The following is a 6,116-nucleotide window of genomic DNA, read 5'->3' as shown; positions in this document are numbered from 1 at the left end:
GTGCTGGAACAGACGATGGGCAGGAAAGTAGTGGGGAAGGGGTGGCACGGTTTATCCAGGTTGCTCCTTGCACCTCTGAGACCCAGCTGGAGTTTCCTTCAGCCTTGCAGAGGCAGCTATGAAAGCAATGTGACTACTATTATATTGTGGTGAAATAAGGGTAATGATAAATACTATCTCTGTTGAAATTCTTAGAAAATTCGCCAGTGACTACATAGGGCTGAGATGTTAAATGAAATGTCTCCCTGAACAGCTACGTCTGCCTCTGTGCGCTACATTTAGTCAATGCAGTAATTATTGAGTGAGACTAAAAATTGCAGAAAGGGGTAATGTGATCTTGTGCTGGTTTTGTGGGGTTTTGGTTTGGTTTTTTAGTACTTAATGTACACTTGTTTTCTATGGCTGTTTGATTATCTATAGGGATAGGGCAGAGGGTGGATTAGTGCGGATAGAAGGAGTTGCTTTCTGCATTCTCTGTAATGCCTGTTTATGTAGATGGCATTTTTGCTATGAAGCGCCTGTTCTGTACAGTAATCCTTCCAAAGCAACACCCTTTTGGAGGCAAGGTGTGGAGAAAAGGATTGTGCAGAGCAAATGATATCATAGTTAGCAGCCACACAGATAAATTACTGAGTTTTGTCCTGTTGATGCAGGCAGGCTGCCTCAAAATGTGTTTGAAGGCAGCCCCGGTCTGATTTATAATCAGGCTTCCTGGAGAACAAATAAAAGCTAAACGGGACCGATGGAAATTACTGAAGGGAGAATTCAAGCTGGATAATCAGCTTTCACATTCACCCTCCACCAGCCTCAAAGCGAAACTCGCCAACATCTTTCAATGACTTCAGGGCTGAACAACATTGTGTCCCACTGCTTCTTTTTTATACAAATAATTACCCGTGACCCATCGGGAGCTGCATGAATCCAGGGATACCAGAGCTTTTTGCAAATATTGATGAATGAAGTGCAATTGACTCCGATGCACAAGCAGTAGGTAGCCATTCCACCAATTCCATGGTCATTTTGGAATCTCCCATGTTGCTGTTAGGGTTGGGTAGGAGGAGGTTTCCCCCCAATGCACACACATGAGAACTTCCAGATATTTGAAAAAGATTCCAGTTCCAAATGAATGCATAAAATTCAGATGCTGAAATGTGAAAAATAACTCATCAAAATAAACTTTTTAAACCTTTGTTTTTTCCATACTGTAGAAATGCCTGAGATGTCCAAGGCTAAATTGCATTGAGTGAAGCACTCTGCAATTTGAAAGTGTCAAAACTGTCCTTTTTTTAAATCATAGAATTGCAGAATCATTTTAGTTGCAGGAGACCCTTAAGATCACAGAATCCAATCATAACCTAACTCTACCACTAAACCATGTTCCTAAGGACCTCATCTATATGTCTTTTAAACACCTCCAAGTTGTAACTGGCCAAGTTGAGAGAAATTTGCACTTTTGATGAATGAGTACATTTTGGACATAGGGATAAAAAACGCAACTCACAGCATCAGAAAGTGTTTGATCAGCTCTAGTTTCCACTATCAGAGCCATTGGCTTTGCAAATGGTGAAGTGAGCAAGAGATGTTCCAGCTCCTCCTGCCCTGAAAAACAAGCAGAGCAGCAATCCTGGGCTGCGTTCTCTGCCTGCTCAAGTAAAAGGTTTATTTGAGGTGCAATTGGCCAAAGCACACACCACTGACCTGAATATCCACCTGCCCTGGGAGCAACATCAGGACAACACTGACAACTGGAAAATCCCATGTGCTGGCAGGTGTGCCTGGGCTGCCGGGGTTATACCTGGACATAGAAAATAGTAAAGGCACACTGGTGTGGGGGTGTCTTGTCCTCATCCAGCATGGTCCCTGTGCCTCCTGGATGCTTCTTGACACAACAGCAAAATTGTTTGCCCTTCTTTGTAGCTCTGTACATAATTGGGAGGGTGCTAAGAGCATGTCCACGCGTATTTTAAATCTTCAGTCAGTTAACTACCAGCTCAGCCTCCTGGTACAAATTGAGCTCAGTTTGTTCCCATTCCCATCTGCCCTCCTGGTCAGAGACAGCCTTTGCTGAAGAAGCTTTTGCCCAGAAGCTGCATGTGTTTCAGAGGAAAGAAAGGTGACTGTAGTTTTTTTGGAGGAAAGAGGGATGTTCTTTGTGCCTAAGATAAATCTACACTTTGTCATGCTGGGCATCCAGAGTTGAAATCCAGAAGCCCTCAGGTGATGCTGAAGCCCATCAGTAGGGACTGCTCGGCTGGGGAAGAGGAAGACTGAGGTCCACAGCCTCCTCCTCACCACTGGGAGTCCTTTACCACCCCATCCCTCATTCCACATCCTTTTGACCCCAGTGTGGTTACAGGACAAAAGACCTTTCTTCCACATCTGGGAGCAATTAGAGAAAAATCTGTACCTTTCCCCATGTCAATAAATGCAGTGGGGAAAAGGGACAGGAAGAAATGGAGCAAGGAAAGGTAGACTACAGGTAAGGACTCCACCTTCCAGCAAATGCAGGACAGATAATGCTAAATAAAGCTGCTTTATAATGCGGCAGAACATATTCGATCCGAAGTCACAGTACTCCTGCTCTTCCGACAGCTGTTTCTCTCGCAATTATTTTTCTATGCCAATGACTTTTTGGTCCGTGGGGTTCAGCCACCTCTCCCTTGCACGTGCCAAACTCACATTAAGTCTCTGGGAAGTTGTGCGTGTGCATTGAGAGGAGAACAGATCCCCTTTCTGTTTTCAGGAAGGGTTTGCATGTGATTTATGAGCCTGGAGAAGGAGCATGGAATACCGGAGTGCCAAATTAAGGCATGGCCAGCGAACGAAAGGACAAGGTGAAATCCAAGAGCCTTTAGAATTAATTACTGGAACAACCGAGCCGACGCAAAGTGATGTGAGCTCACGGTAGGCGCTGCAGCCAGCTTCAGGTGCAAAGGTATATTTGTTCATGGCTCAGGGTTCTCGTCTCAGTGCTGACAGGGTGATAATTCAGTCCTATAAAGCAGCAAATTATCACTGCTTCTTAGCATTCATTTCCCTCCCCAACAGGCGCCATAGAAAAATGAATGCTTTCTCCTCAAGGCCTCAGCGTGGAAAATTTCCCATGGCAGGCCATGAGTTACAACTCTATCTCCAAAGGCATCCTGTAAATAACACGTCAGGATCTTAATTCATTAAATAAATCTAATGGCCTCCCCAATCCATAACACACAGTATTGTCAGTGCTCCTTCTGAAAATGGTGCCAGTGCTTTTCTCTCTTTTGAAGCGTATGCTGAGTGCATTGCATAGGCATAGATATAATTATCCATACCTCCACACCTATACGTGCAAGTGTCTGAAGCACGTACAGAGCTGTGGGGAGGGTGCTGGAGTGTATGTGGGCCAGACCTGATATTTTCTGTCACTCCAGGAGAGCCCCTATGCCCACAGCTCCATTAATAGGTACTGTTTATCACACTAACCGGTTGCCTGAGGGCCTGTCGCTAAATGCACAGATCAAACCGGAGACGCTTGTGTGCTGACATGGGCCCTCTGACACCTTGTGAAGACCAGATGATTTGCTTCAAGCTCGTTTCTTTTGGAGAGAGTGAGTGTTACTAAGTATTGCTGTATCTCTCCCTCTTTCTGTTTAGGAACCTTCATAGTTCAAACCATGCCTGCTGCATGCAGGTATTTTTATGCATATGAGGTTTCCCTCTCTAACACCATCCAATAATTCATACTTGTCCAAAGCAGCGATGTAACCCATCCACCGGTGTGCTGGAGCAAAGGGGGTGCTCGAGTTGAGCATCATTTCATCCTGGCCTTGGAGGGGGCTTGTTTCTGTCTCAGAGCTGAGGCTTTGGGGCAAGAGCAGATTCAAGGTTGCTGCTGTGGTCCTTGGAGCTGCCAGAGCATCCCCAGCCCTTTCTTCAAGGAGAGCATCTCCGTGAGGCTCAGTTTGATAGAGGTGCCTTCAGCTGTCCTGGGTGGCATTTGGGATGTTCCCCGCTCTGGTCTGAGGCTGCTTGAAGTTTTTTATGTGCCCTTGAAAGAAAAACCCCAAAGCTGCAGGAGGTCTTGTCCTCCAGCTGTGTGGGGACACTGCAAGGTGGCAACAGGCTTGTGTGCACACGAGGCAGGGTTTTGAAAGATTTAATTTTGCAAGAAAATGCTGAACTGCTAGTGAATATAATCATTATTCCTGAAAGATCTGTTGGAGCCCTGTGGTGTGTTTGTTTCTGCTCTAATTCATGCTGAATGGGGTAAATTTTGCAAGGATAGTTTTCATTTCTAGCCAGATAATGTCCCCACTTTGTCTTTTCCTTTCTGATTAATGTAAAAGAGCACAAGAAAATTAACTTGCTACTGAACTAATTGAGTGGATGCTTCACCACAGAGCACATCAAAATGTGCTGAGTATCACCCTGCTGTATGAGAGACCAACAGGGGACATTGCAGGGTTTCCTGATTTCTTGATTTACTGCTATTTTGGGCATTGCCAGTTTGAGAGGACCTCCAATTTTATTTTCTTTGTAAAAGCTAGAGGGGGAAGGGATGAGAAGGAAAGAAAAGACCTCAGTCAGAAAGAGGCTTTGTATTCCTGGTTTTCCTGGTCTGGATTCAAGTGACATTTTCTGCTGAATCTATTACCATTAGTCCATCCCAGCGACACGCCAGATCCCTTTGTCCTCCCTCCCATTTCGCAGGGTGTCACAGTGCCCAGCCAAGCCCTATCCCATCTCTGATGAACTTCATAATTAGCTTCCCTAATAAAGCACGTAATCTGAATACATGCTTTTACTAATTGCCACAGGAAGTTTTGTTGGAGCAGTTTTACCTACTGCTGCGCCTGGCGCTCCCCACAGGCCCTGGGAACTGATACCCAGCCCGGCCAGAGCCCTGGGCTTCAATTAGCCCCGGCAATTCGCAACAAAAACAATTGTCCATTTTCTCATTAAAAGATGAAAGAGGAAAGCCTTCATTCCCCCCCAGTTTATGTTTTTTCTTTTAAACACCAAACGATAATTTTGCACCGCGAAGAAGCTGCTCCTTTTTCACGGCCCCTGATTAGGAAAGACAATAGGATTAGTTCAAACCGAGTTGAGAGGCCTTGGTGACTCCTTTGCTGGCTAAATTGCGGACGAGGATGGATAATGGGAGATTGATTAGGGTTAATAGACTTATTTTTACAGGTCACGCCGCACAGCACTCTGGGTTGTGGTGCTCCAACACATATTATTGCAAGCCATAAATCAAGTGGCTTGGAGAGACTTCAGGGCTCCCTCCCTCTGAATTGTTGGTGAACAATTGACTTTTGTCTCCCTGTTGCTATTGCTACTGCTTCTGCAACCCCGTCTTTTAGCTGGACCGGATCCTGGAGGGGCTCAGCACCTCCTCCCCAGTGGCCAAGCACCTTGTGGAGAGGAGCCTGGTGCCTGGCCACGCTCAGCATCCTGCAGGATGTCTCATTGGGACAGACAGAGGGGTAGGGAAGAGGGGCTGAGCTTTTTAAAGTTCATTTTGTGACGTTTTATTCTTGGGGATGAATGGGAACCTTAAAACTGGCTCTGTGGGGCTCCCAGGTTTGTTTTCTCTCATTTCTAAGGTTACTGAGTGTGTTCCAGCAGCTGGAACAACTGCGCCAGGGCCGCCAGCCCCGCTTGTGCTCCATCGAAACGCCTCCAGCCGCGAGGTTTCCAAAGCAGCCGAGGGGGAAGGAGTAGCAAGGGGGGGATGGCAATGAATTCCCACAAGGTTTTTCAGGCCGTTTTGGCTCCAGCATCCAAATGTGACCAGAGGCAGCATGTGAAGAGTCAACGCTGCTTGCAACCCAATGGCAGCTTCGCTTCAATTTCAATGCCAGGTCAATGTTAAGCAGGGTTGCTTGTATATATTGGGTATTGCGTATGTGTGGTTTGCATTTAGAGGAGCCCAAAAGGAATGTTTTCTGACAAATGGGAAGGTAGGAAAAGCTTATTCTCTGAAATGTACATAGCAGGGTTTCTTTCAAGCCAGGGTAAGACTCCGGTCTGTTTTACACCACGAGAAATCTCTGCTGCCTTGCTGGAGCTTTATGCTTTTGCAAAATGTGAACTCTTCTGGTTTTCTGTCATTGTACCTTGATCCCAAACGG

This window comes from Nesoenas mayeri, assembly GCF_963082525.1.
Source record: "Nesoenas mayeri genome assembly, chromosome: 19".
Taxonomy (NCBI): domain Eukaryota; kingdom Metazoa; phylum Chordata; class Aves; order Columbiformes; family Columbidae; genus Nesoenas; species Nesoenas mayeri.
This window is presented reverse-complemented; position numbering follows the sequence as displayed.